Here is a 14363-nt window from a genome sequence, read left to right on the forward strand (position 1 = left end):
CGATGAACATTGGGGTACATGTGTCTCTTTCAATTCTGGTTTCCTCAGTGTGTATGCCCAGCAGTGGGATTGCTGGGTCATAAGGCAGTTCTATTTCCAGGTTTTTAAGGAATCTCCACACTGTTCTCCATAGTGGCTGTACTAGTTTGCATTCCCACCAACAGTGTAAGAGGGTTTCCTTTTCTCCACACCCTCTCCAGCATTTATTGTTTGTAGATTTTTGGATGGCAGCCATTCTAACTGGTGTGAAATGGTACCTCATTGTGGTTTTGATTTGCATTTCTCTGATAATGAGTGATGTTGAGCATCTTTTCATGTGCTTGTTAGCCATCTGTATGTCTTCTTTGGAGAAATGTCTATTTAGTTCTTTGGCCCATTTTTTGATTGGGTCGTTTATTTTTCTGGAATTGAGCTGCTTGTATATTTTTGAGATTAATTCTTTGTCAGTTGCTTAATTTGCTATTATTTTCTCCCATTCTGAAGATGTCTTTTCACCTTGCTTATAGTTTTCTTCATTGTGCAAAAGCTTTTAAGTTTAATTAGGTCCTATTTGTTTATTTTTGCTTTTATTTCCATTACCCTGGAGGTGGATCATAGTGGATCCTGCTGTGATTTATGTTGGAGAGTGTTTTGCCTATGTTTTCTTCTAGGAGTTTTATAGTTTCTGGTCTTACATTTAGATCTTTAATCTATTTTGAATTTATTTTTGTGTATGGTGTTAGGAAGTGTTAGAGTTTCATTCTTTTACAAGTGGTTGACCAGTTTTCCCAGCACCACTTGCTAAAGAGATTGTCTTTTCTCCATTGTATATTCTTGCCTCCTTTGTCAAAGATAAGGTGTCCTTAGGTGCATGGATTTATCTCTGGGCTTTCTATTTTATTCCATTGATCTATATTTCTGTCTTTGTGCCAGTACCATATTGCTTGATGACTGTAGCTTTGTAATATAGCCTGAAGTCAGGCAAGTTGATTCCTCCAGTTCCATTCTTCTTTGTCAAGATTGCTTTGACTATTTGAGGTTTTTTTTTATTTCCATACAAATTGTGAAATTATTTGTTCTAGTTCTGTGAAAAATACTGTTGGTAGCTTGATAGGGATTGCATTGAATCTTTGCTTTTTTTTTTTTGAATCTTTGCTTTTTAATACCCTGTCTAGGTTGGTCATAACTTTTCTTCCAAGGAGCAAGCGTCTTCTATTTCATGGGTACAGTCACCATCTGCAGTGATTTTGGAGCCCCCAAAAATAAAGTCTCTCCCTGTTTCATTCTTTTCCCATCTATTTTCAATAAAATGATGGGACTAGATGCCATTATCTTAGTTTTCTGAATGTTGAGTTTTAAGCCAATTTTTCCACTCTCCTCTCTCACTTTCATCAAGAGACTCTTTAGTTCTTCACTTTCTGCCATCTGCATATCTGAGATTATTGATATTTCTCCCAGCAATCTTGATTCCAGCTTGTGCTTCATCCAGTCCAGCATTTCTCATGATGTACTCTGCATATAAGTTAAATAAGCAGGATGATAATATACAGCCTTGATGTACTCCTTTTCCGATTTGAAGCCAGTCTATCATTCCATGTCCAGTTCTAACTGTTGCTTCTTAACCTGCATACAGATTTCTCAAGAGGCAGGTCAGGTGGTCTGGTATTCCCATCCCTTCAAGAATTTTCCACAGTTTTTTGTGATCCACACAGTCAAAGGCTTTGGTATAGTCAATAAAGCAGAAATAGATGTTTTTCTGGAACTCTCTTGCTTTTTCTATCATCCAACAGATGTTGGCAATTTGATCTCTGGTTATTCTGTCTTTTCTAAATCCAGCTTGAACATCTGGAAGTTCTCTGTCAAGTACTATTGAAGCCTGGCTTGGAGAATTTTGAGCATTACTTTACTAGCGTGTGAGATGAGTGCAATTGTGTGGTAGTTTGAGCATTCTTTGGCATTGCCTTTCTTTGGGATTGGAATGAAAACTGACTTTTTCCAGTCCTGTGGCCACTGCTGAGTTTTCCAAATTTGCTGGCATATTGAGTGCAGCACTTTCACAGCATCATCTTTTAGGATTTGAAATAGCTCAACTGGAATTCCATCACCTCCACTAGCTTTGTTCATAGTGATGCTTCCTAAGGCCCACTTGACTTTGCATTCCAGGATGTCTGGCTCTAGCTGAGTGATCACACCATCGTGATTATCTGGGTCATGATCTTTTTTGTACAGTTCTTCTGTGTATTCTTGCCACCTCTTCTTAATATCTTCTGTTCCTGTTAGGTCCATACTATTTCTGTCCTTTATTGAGCCCATCTTTGCATGAAATATTCCCTTGGTTTCTCTAATTTTCTTGATGAGATCTCTAGTTTCTCCCATTCTATTGTTTTCCTCTATTTCTTTGCATTGATGACGGAAGGAGGCTTTCTTATCTCTCCTTGCTATTCTTTGGAACTCTGTATTCAAATGGGTATACCTTTCCTTTTCTCCTTTGCTTTTTGCTTCTCTTCTTTTCACAGCTATTTGTAAGGCCTCCTCAGACAACCATTTTGCCTTTTTACATTTCTTTTTCTTGGGAATGGTCTTGATTCCTGCCTCCTATACAACATCATGAACCTCCGACCATAGTTCTTCAGGTACTCTATCAGATCTAATCCCTTGAATCTATTTCTCACTTCCACTGTATAATTGTAAGGGATTTTATTTAGGTCATACCTGAATGGTCTAGTTGTTTTCCCTACTTTCTTCAACTTAAGTCTGAATTTGGCAATAAGGAGTTCATGATCTGAGCCACAGTCAGCTCCTGGTCTTCTTTTTGCTGATTGTATAGAGCTTCTCCATCTTTGGACTTCCTTGGTGGCTCAGATGGTAAAGCGTCTGTCTACAATGTGAGAGACCTGGGTTCAATCCCTGGGTTGGGAAGATTCCCTGGAGAAGGAAATGGCAACCCACTCCAGTACTCTTGCCTTGAAAATCCCATGGACGGAGGAACTTGGTGCAGGCTACTATCCATGGGGTCGCAAAGAGTCGGGCATGACTGAGCGACTTCACTCTCACTTTCACTTTCTCCATCTTTGGCTGCAAGGAATATAATCAGTCTGATTTCAGTATTGACCATCTGGTGATGTCCTCATACAGAGTCATCTCTTGTGTTGTTGGAAGAGGGTGTTTGCTATGACTAATGTGTTCTCTTGGCAAAACTCTATTAATCTTTGCCCTGCTTCATTCTGTACTCCAAGGCCAAATTTGCCTGTCACTCCAGGTATATCTTGACTTCCTCCTTTTGCATTCTAGTCCCCTATAATGAAAAGGACATCTTTTTGGGGTGTTAGTTCCAGAAGGTCTTGTAGGTCTTCATAGAACCATTTAACTTCAGCTTCTTCAGCATTACTGATTGGGGCATAGACTTGGATTGCTGTGATATTGAGTGGTTTTATTTCAATATCAATATCTCTCCTAGGCAGGAGAGAGATAAATAAATACCTAGATTCAAGGAGTGGCAACTTACACCCACTGAATTAAGTTGTTTACTTTACCTTAAATGTGTTGAAAAAGCCCTGTATATGTTAAGTTGATATTATCATTAGAATGGGATGTATAATCACATAATCACAATAAAGAGGATACTATTAAAAAAAAAAAAACCAACTTGTGTTGTGGTGGGGCAGGATTCTGTTAACAACTTAGAGTTGAAAAAGAATGGAGAATGCTGAACAGCCATTATCTGGAGCTTCTTCCATTCAGATGGGGGTGGCAAGTGCAGGAAGGCAGGAAATTCTATGATCTGAGTAATTAAGGCTTATCTTATATGAGGGATGAATTTTGAGCCCATTGACAATTTCAGAGCAATCCCTGAATCCCATTCCTACAGGATTTCCTATACAAGATCGTCTATGTTGATACCTTATTTTCTGTTCTTGTTAAGCCCCAAACCCACTCACTTCTCTTGGTGAAAGAGAAGTAGGGATGACTTAGAGGGCTGGGAGCAGAACCGGAAGGGGAAGCAGAGGTTTTCTGCTCGGGACGGGGCGACTCTTCAGCACTGTGTCTTTGCTGCTGGCACAGAGGTATGTGGCCGAGTCCCCAGGATCTGTGGGCTGGATCTTCAGAGTGGAGAACGACGCGTTAGGCATTTTAGCTGAGAATCGGTCCTTGGGCATCCCCGACTCATCAATAGGAGCTTGGTTGCTGAAGTAAGCCAGAAACTCCAGTCCCCGCACCGAGGTCTGTCTGTACCAATAAAGGGCAGTGTGGCTTTTAATCAGCTCACAACTCAGAGTGACTGCCTGTCCCTTTTCTGTCACCTCATGCCTAGGGGTCTGGGTGACTCCTAGGTTAGCATCTGTGGTTCCTGTGAAAGAATTTGGAAACAGAATAAGAAAAATATGGGAGTCACAATAGGGCAAACCAACAGGAGGATGGGGCATGTTCTGAGGACTCACCTACCCCCAAGAGACAAAGGACCATAGAGCAGAGGGCTCGGGTGCCCATGGCAGGATGAGAATGGTGGGGAATTACCCAGATCAGGCCCTTGTGAGCATGAGCAGAGAAGTGTGTTCGGGACCACTTGTCCTGGCAAGATGTGTCTGTCAGTGACATCACTGAACGAGCTACCACTCCCCACTCGGCAGCTCCCTTCAGAGAAGGCCGCATCTCCGGCAGATGAATCAGGCAGGACTGAACTCAATTATAATTGATATGAGATAGAGGTTCCCACAGATTTATTTTGGTAGCATCAATTCATAATGCCTTCTCTATACTCTCTCTTATCTAGAGCTTGCCAACCCAATATTTCCACTTGAATCTCAAACTACAAGAACTTAAAGATGAATTCGTTGTCTCATCGCAATCCAGCTCCTCCATGAACCCTTGAATTCCTGTCACCAGTGGTGAGATGACCCTGGTCATATCGCACTCAAACTCATCCATCGGTTAGGAGTTTGGCTCTGAGTGCTCCAGGATAAACAAGAATAGCAACTGCCTTTTTAGGGCTTCAAGGGCTGAACTGATGCCCTGAGAACTGATTCCATTTGAAATCTCTTTTTGCAGTGAAAGATCTTTCTGAGTTTATATATCCTCAAGTTCTATTAAATTCTCAAAACTCCTAGCATAGAATTTCCCATATTTCTCTATCCCTGCCATGAAATAAGCAGAGGATTTTCATGTTCTCTTTGCAAATAAAATTCTCTAGCATTGATTTATATGCTATCCTTATTTCTGGAAAAACTCAATGTCTTTACATTAACATTTCACCTTTTGCCTATAAAAGGGGTTTGGTGCCACAAACCTACTTCCCCACATGGTTGAGGTTACAGAAAGCTGAGAGAAGCAAGGCTCTGTTTACTGGGTTGTTCAAGTGAGTTATTTGTTAACCAAGAAGAAGGACAAGTTCAATCTTTATTTTGTGATTAACACAGAGATGCACTACTAAGTCTTTTGAACCAAGGAGCGTTAGTCACTCAGTCATGCCCAACTCTTTGCAACCTCATGGACTGTGCCTCCATAGGGATCCTCTATCCATGGGATTTCCCAGGCAAGAATACTGGAGTGGATTGAGATCCCCTTCTCCAGGGGATCTTCCCCACCCAGGGATCAAATCTGGGTCATTGCAAGCAGATTCTTTAACACTGAGCCACTGGGAGAGATTGAAGATGCACATGTTAATTTTAAAGAGCAGAGAGTCTACAGGCTAAATTATGTTACCAGAGGTACCTGTTCCCCTTGCAGAGTCCATCCCTTTGGTCTATGTTGGATCCTAAACATAAAACTGAGGCCATTATTATATTTTTATAAGGGATCATTGTTTGTTCCTTCCTTGTTACCTGTACCTAGGGTATGGTAAACAGAAAGATGGGTCCCCAAAGATTTCAATGCCTGCTCCCTGGAACTGTGGATATGTTATATTATGTAACACAGGGGAAGGAATCCAGGTTCTCAATGGAATTAAGGTTGCTAATCAGCTGACTTTAATGTAGGGAGACAAGCCTGGATTTTTCAGATGGGCCCAATGTAATCACAAAGACTGTAAAATGTGGAAAAAGAAGGAAGAAGAGTAAGGGTCACAGTGATGCAGCATGAGAAGAGACTTGATCTGTCCTTGTTGGCTTTGAAGATGGAAACACCCACGAGCCAAGAAATCCTGTGGCCTCTAGAAGCTGAGAAAGGCAAGAAAACAAATGCTCCCCTCCAGCCTCCAGAAGGAAGGCAGCCCTGCTGACACCTTGATTCTAACCCACTTAGACCCATTTTGGTGCTTCCCTGGTAGCTCAGCTGGTAAAGAATCTGACTATAATCCAGGAGACCTGGGTTTGATCCCTGGCTTGGGAAGATCCCCTGGAGGAGGGCATGGCAACCTCCTCAAGTATTCTTGCCCCGAGAATTCCATGGACAGAGGAGCCTGGCGGGCTACAGTCCATGGGGTCACACAGAGTCGGACACAGATGAGCGACTAAGCACGGCACAGACTCATTTTGGACTTTTGACCTTCAAAACCATCAGACAATAAACTTGCATTGTTTTAAGCTACAAAATGTATGGTAATTTGTTAGAACAGCAACAGGAATGTAATCAATCACAGTACATGGGGATCCTGGTTGAAAGAGGCCACATAGGCTAGATAGGAGATACAGAGAGGAGACTGACGCAGTCCCACAGAAAGAACTTGAAATGAGACCAAGGTAGCCCAGACAAAAAAATTCTCATTTCTGCCAGGTTTCATCTGCTTCAAAGGGACACATGAATCTGGAGTGAATGGCAAAACTCCATTACGTATCTCCCTGCAGAAATTCTGTTCCCGGATCCACCCAGTCCCTGCCTGACACATGGGTTTGCCAGTGGTGCCCCTGTGGTTGTCAGCTTCCCGGGGCCAGGGTCCCCTGATGAGGGCCGGGTTAGCACTTGCCCTTCTCCCAGCCCTGCCCTCTAAGTTCAGCAGAGCGGGTGGCTTGAGCTCTGCCTCGCTAGGCTGGGCTGCTCTGACACTCAAACTGCTTCTCTGCTTTCCCCAACCCAGAACCTGCAAGCCACCGCACCCCCAGTTCCTTGTGCAGCCACGACTTCAGCAAATTCAGAGAAATACCCACTGTTCGGGTGCACCTGTCATTCACAGCCCGCTGGGCTGCAGTCCGTGGGGTCGCAGAGTCGGACACGACTGAAGCGAGTGAGCACTCAGAGGTCCGGTCAGAGCAAAACCCACCTACACAACAGAGGAAGAAGGGTTGGTCTCTAGTTCCTTCACTCTCAGCCTTTACTCAAGACATCTGCAACTCCCTAATTCTAAATCCAACCCTCTGGTTTTAATGACATCCTTTCTGGCAACACCACCATAGACACTAGATGACAACGACGCCACAGCGCCTCTTAGTGGCCAGTGGGCAGAAGCAGCACAAATATGCTCTCTCTAAGCTGAACGCAGAATTGATGCTTTTGAACCGTGGTGATGGAGAAGACTCTTGAGAGTCCGTTGGACTGCAAGGAGATCCAACCAGTCTACCCTAAAGGAAATCAGTCCTGAATATTCATTGGAAAGACTGATGCTGAAGCTGAAACTCCAATACTTTCGCCACCTGATGTAAAGAACTGACTCATTGGAAAAGACCCTGATGCTGGGAAAGATTGAGGGCACGAGGAGAAGGGGACGACAAAGGATAAGATGGTTGGATGGCATCACCAACTCGATGGACATGAGTTTAAACAAGTTCTTGGGGTTGGTGATGGACAGGGAGGCCTGGCATGCTGCAGTCCATGGGGTCACAAAGAGTCGGACACGACTGAGCGACTGAACTGACTGAAAACATAAGGGGATTTTGTGTTGTTTCACTAAGTACAGGACATATGGGTATTACGATTTCTTGATGTTAGAGGGGCAATGAATAATACTGTCTTAGGGCCTAAGATGGAACCACCTGAGAGTCAGACATTGGAGTCAGGCAAAGATAATAATATCAGTTTTGATATTGGTAATAACAGGGCTCAGATGTGAAATCAAAAGGATTGGTTTACACTATGCTGAATAGGAACTTAACTCATTTTCTCTCTCCTCCGAACTACAGCATGACCCTGTATGGATAAGAAAGTTCTTTGCTATTCTTCGTGCATGTTGAGGAAACACCAAAACATCTGTCTCTTGTGTAGACAGCCAGCAAGAAGAAGGCAAGGAGATGAGAGACTAAAGTAGAAAAAGAAGTTAAATAAGATTATCTATTTCTCTTCCCATAGAGTAGATTCAGCAAGGAATAAAAAGATTAGAATAGGAGAATTACCTTATCAAATTCCCAAACATGGGGAATATCAAATAAAGCATTGTCCTAGAAGACTGAATTTAAGGGGAGATGAAAAGACAGAAACATGTCAGTTACTCTCCCCAAATCCAACCATTGCTCCTCTGGTATACTTAAGAAAACTGCACATATATGTCCTGACATTGCAACAATTAAACAAATCCCAAATTTATTCTGTACGCTGTGATCAAGTCTAAATATCCACTCCCTATTTCATTTCCCTTCCTGCCACAGGGTCCAATGGAACATCAGAAGTCATACAATAAATAAAGGTTTAAAAAAGAAAACATTTTAAAACATCAATAATAAAATGACAAAGCCAATGTCTCAATTTGATTACAAATACTCTTTCAGTTTTTAAAAGGAATACTTTGGCTAAAATTAAAATTTAAGTGTAACATCTCTAGGTCATTTAAGCTAAATATCTAAGCAATCTCAGATTAAGAATCTAACATTGATTAATTTTTATTTAAAATTCCAAATAAAATTCTTTTGACTTTAATTATAGTACTTATGGATGAGAGCTCTCAAGTCAACCCTTCTTTGTTTAATCTAAATAGTTGGGTAAAAATAATCATCAAAGTTCAATTCATTAATGTTTATTGCAGCACTGTTTACAATAGCCAGGGCATGGAAGCAACCTAAATTTCCATCAACAGAGGAAAGGATAAAGAAGATGTGGTGTACACATGCAATGGAATATTACTCAGCCATAAAAAGGAATGAAATTGTGTCATTGGCAGAAACATGGACTGACTAGAGACAGTCCTCAGAGTACGGTAAGTGAGAAAGAGAAAAACAAATGTTGTATAATATTGCTTATGTGTAGAATCTAGAAAAATAGTACAACTGAATATATTTGCAAAACAGAAATAGAGACAGATGTAGAGAATGGGCGTCCCAAGTGGTACTACTGGTAAACAACCTGCATGCCAATAGGGGAAACATAAGAGACAAGAGTTTGATTCCTGGGTTGGGAAGATCCCCTGGAAGAGGGCAAGGCAACCCATTCCAGCATCCTTGCCTAGAGAATCCCATGGACAGAGGAGCCTGGCAGGTTACAGCCCTCACACAGAGTTAGACACGACTGAAATGACTTAGCACACACCCATTCATGTAAAGAACAAACTTATGGATACCAAGAAGGGAAGGGGGATAGAATGAATTGGGAGATTGGGATTGACATATATACACCACTATGTATCAAATTGGTAACAAGAACCTACTGTACAGCCCAGGGAACGCTACTCAATGCTCCATGGTGACCTAAATGGGAAAGAAATCCAGAACAGAGAGGATACATGTATATGTATACATGTGTATATATGGGATCACAAAGGAGTCAGACACGACTTAGCAACTAATCAACAACAGCAAAGAGATGGTCATCAGTGACTGAAGTTTTATCAGACAACTAAGTGGGATGGAGATATGGGCAGAGCCATGGAGAGGAATGTGCACTGAGGGAATGAATATGTATTATGACTTGCAATTTTGGTTGGACAAGGAGAGAAGTGAAACCAACAGAGGCTGAGGGGTAGTGACCATGCCTTCAAGAGGGTCTCAGTAAGTTGCTTTCCAAATAGTTCCAACCAATGCTTCAGAATGATTTCTATAATTATCATTGAGAACCTAGGCAGAAGTTAGAGTAGAGAATACAGTATCAGAGGGGGCAATTGGATCAGGGCAACTTGCTGGGGACCAGCCCCAGCTGATCCAGGGTATTCGAAGGAGAGACGGCCTAGGCGACTATTTATATGCTAATTAGAGATATAGAGAACAATAGAATGAGGATAGCTCAGTAGGAAAATTCAGTGGAGAAAAGAAGCTGAGTAGCTTGGTTTACGCGGGAGACCAATAAAACTTCAAGACAAGAAGTTTGCACCACTTACGTGAGCCGCAGGCGCCCTCTCGAATAGCGGAAGGTGCCTCACCTAGACACCTTCTCGAGTGGGTCTTAGAAGCCCAGGCATAATTAGTAAGCGTGGTGGGTTCCAGCGCTCAGATGGAGACTCAGCTGGAAGTTAAAGGAAGAATGACATGGGGAGACCAAGCGCTGGTGAACAAGGCCCATAGCTTTATTTTTAACAGGGGCTTTTATACCCTAAGTTACACACAGAGGATAATAGGGGATGCAAAGTCAGCAGTCTTTGATTCTTATCAAAAACCAAGGTTTCTTTCCTGCAAATTTATCGTATACAAATGGTTTAGGTGATTTACATCATCTTCTGGCCAGAAGGCCTACTAACATTTATGACTCTTGACAAGGACTTATCAACAAAGACTTATTTTCTCTAAGAGTAATTATTTTAAGGTTTGGCACCATCTTCCAAAGATAAAATTGCATTCCTATAGGGCGGATGTGTAATGGGTTTACAACAAAGAAAAGAATTTATTACCTTAAGGGTCTAAAGTTACTAACACCAAGGCCACTACTTATTTTTTACTATATACCAACTATTAATTAATACACATTCAAGGATACAATTCAGGGGATGTGAAAACTTGGCAACAAGCATTGACTCATCAATGAAATCCTTTACTAGTTTATTCTGACAGTTTTTAACTCTCTGAGAGGCTCTAAGCTATTTGAATATCTTAAGCTTCCCGTGCCTCTGGAGGCTAGGAGACTGTAAACAATCGTATGCATAGCTGCAGGAGTCCGGGTAAACTTGTCAGGCGAGTTAGAGAGCCATCTGAGGGGTTTGGATTTAAACACTCCTAATTGCCCAGGAACTTTATTAATTGGAGCTGTAAGTTAACTCTTTGACAGAGAGAGAAAGAGATGGTGGTAGGGGACAGCCCCCAGTAAAGTCAGAGGTGAGAGCACAAAGCAATAAAGTAGGCAGACTCTGGTTTTTTTTTTGGGAAATGCTCGAGAATATCCGGGGGGACTCCTGAGGCTCGATCCCGCCTTTGCGTATGCCGAGCCTCCTTCCTCATGACCTTTGTCACGAGTGGAATGCCTCACCGGCTCCCCGCAGCAACTGTTTTAGAAGTTCTTACTAAAAAATATTTTAATGTGTTAAGGAACTATTTTCATGTACTAAGCCAAACAACTGGAAATGTCCTTCCTCAATAGCCTCTGAATGTCTGGCTCAAGCCTACATACAGTGTTTTTCTTTCTTTCTTTCTTTTTTATTCACTTACTTATTTGGCTGCACAAGGACTTAGTTGCAGCACACAGGATCTTTAGCTGTGGCATGTGGGATCTAGTTCCCTGACCAGGGATCAAACGCTGGCTCCCTGCATTGGGAGTGTGGAGTCTTAGCCACTGGACCATCAGGGAAGTCACAAACCTATATAGAGTGTTGAGTTGTGTTAGTTATCATGAAAAACTAGACAATTCCTGAGCAAGAATTTGTTTTGGGCTAGGATTTAAGACTGGTTTCCAGGATATCTATTTGTATATATTTCTTTGAAGCTGAAAAATGGCTGAATAAAATAGCTGAAATTATCATCACCATTAACAACATCATAATATTCCCCCCATAAAACTGGGGGGGGGGAGTGTTTTCCAAACACATACTCTGTGTTGAGACTTTGATGCCTAAAGCTTCCTAAGTAAAAACAAAAAGAGAAGGATGTAAACTTGAATCACTCAGATGATGAAAAAAAAAAACTCAGAGAGCCTGCTGTTTGCTGCACTCACAAAATCACCACCTGTATTATTAAAGTTTATTGGACATGGTTTTTGATTGCATATTACAGGAGAACAACCATCACTAGCCCCTGAGGGCTGAATCCGTGACAAGTACTTTCATTTTGGATTCTTGAGTTGTCACCATGAAATGATTCTAATCCCTGAGTCGGAATGATTTTCAATTTCATCTCTTGTGTTTTAAGGAAAAGCTTGTGTTCTCCATTTATATGCATCACAGCTTATCTCTGCAAACCCACGTCTTCCCCTGGCATAATGAGGAATAAGGCGGGGGAGGGGGGTGGCGGGGGAGCCTATCTGGAGCTGCCATGAGCTACAAAGAGGGAGAATCATGAAATTTGTGCACAGAAAGGAAGGGTCTCTGTGAGGCTATGGTTGGCTGCTGGCACAGAAATACACATCCGAGTCCCCCAGCTCTGCAGACTGGATCCAGAGAGTGGAGTCTGCGCCTCTGGGCCTCTCTGCAGAAAATCGATTTTCAGGCAACTGAATAATGTTTATTTCAGTCTCTTCCTTAAAGAGAATCAGTGACTCCAGACTTTGTCCCAGTGTCTGACAGTACCAGTAAAGGATACTGTAGTTAGAAACAGGATTGCATCACAAAGCCATGGTCTTTCTTTTCTCTGTGATCTTGTGTCTGGGGGACTGGGCTACCCGCACCTTCTGTGAGTTCTGCCGAGGTTGGGGAGAAAGATAGAATTTGAAAATGGAAAAAGGAGATGATTGAAACTTTAACTGGAAAGAGAAAAACGCAGCGAGAGCTTGATGTTCTCAGGACTCACCCGCACCCAGGAGACAGAGGGTCACCCAGAAGAGGAGGCTGGAGCCCATGGCAGGCAGGAACAGCAGTGGGAGGTTCACCGTCTCAGGGTCCTTCTGGGCATGAGTTGGGGGGGGCCTTGTCCCCACTGGAAGTTCCCAAGGTGACATCACTGCCTCTGCAAAGGCCCATAGCCTTCAAAGCCAATCACTATTAACTAAAACATATCTAGAGGTTTGTTGAATGTCATAGACTGGGGGTGAATTCATCGAAGCATCCTCACCCATCACTTCAGAACCTGAGTGAGTGGATCTCCTATCACCATTGTCTAACTCTCTGCTGGACGATCCTACTTAGATGTGTCAAAGGTGACTCAAGTTTGAGATATCAATTAATGCCCTCTTTCTGTTATCTATACCCTGAAAGATGATGCTGTGAAAGTGCTGCACTCAACATGCCAGCAAATTTGGAAAACTCAGCAGTGGCCACAGGACTGGAAAAGGTCAGTTTTCATTCCAATCCCAAAGAAAGGCAATGCCAAAGAATGCTCAAACTACCACACAATTGCACTCATCTCACACGCTAGTAAAGTAATGCTGAAAATACTCCAAGCCAGGCTTCAGCAATATGTGAACCATGAACTTCCTGATGTTCAAGCTGGTTTTAGAAAAGGCAGAGGAACCAGAGATCAAATTGCCAACATCTGCTGGATCATGGAAAAAGCAAGAGAGTTCCAGAAAAACATCTATTTCTGCTTTATTGACTATGCCAAAGCCTTTGACTGTGTGGATCACAATAAACTGTGGAAAATTCTGAAAGAGATAGGAATACCAGACCACCTGACCTACCTCTTGAGAAATTTGTATGCAGATCAGGAAGCAACAGTTAGAACTGGACATGGAACAACAGACTGGTTCCAAATAGGAAAAGGAGTATGTCAAGGCTGTATATTGTCACCCTGCTTATTTAACTTATATGCAGAGTACATCATGAGAAACGCTGGACTGGAAGAAGCACAAGCTGGAATCAAGATTGCTGGGAGAAATATCAATAACCTCAGATATGCAGATGACACCAGCCTTATGGCAGAAAGTGAAGAGGAACTCAAAAGCCTCTTGATGAAAATGAAAGTGGAGAGTGAAAAAGTTGGCTTAAAGCTCAACATTCAGAAAAGGAAGATCATGGCATCCGGTCCCATCACTTCATGGGAAATAGATGGGGAAACAGTGGAAACAGTGTCAGACTTTATTTTTCTGGGCTCCCAAATCACTGCAGATGGTGACTGCAGCCATGAAATTAAAAGACACTTACTCCTTGGAAGGAAAGTTATGACCAACCTAGATAGCATATTCAAAAGCAGAGACATTACTTTGCCAACAAAGGTCCATCTAGTCAAGGCTATGGTTTTTCCTGTGGTCATGTATGGATGTGAGAGTTGGACTGTGAAGAAGGCTGAGCGCCGAAGAATTGATGCTTTTGAACTGTGGTGTTGGAGAAGACTCTTGAGAGTCCCTTGGACTGCAAGGAGATCCAACCAGTCCATTCTGAAGGAGATCAGCCCTGGGATTTCTTTGGAAGGAATGATGCTAAAGCTGAAACTCCAGTACTTTGGCCACCTCATGCGAAGAGTTGACTCATTGGAAAAGACTCTGATGCTGGGAGGGATTGGGGGCAGGAGGAGAAGGGG

This window comes from Bos mutus, chromosome 4 (genome assembly GCF_027580195.1).
Source record: "Bos mutus isolate GX-2022 chromosome 4, NWIPB_WYAK_1.1, whole genome shotgun sequence".
NCBI classification, from domain to species: domain Eukaryota; kingdom Metazoa; phylum Chordata; class Mammalia; order Artiodactyla; family Bovidae; genus Bos; species Bos mutus.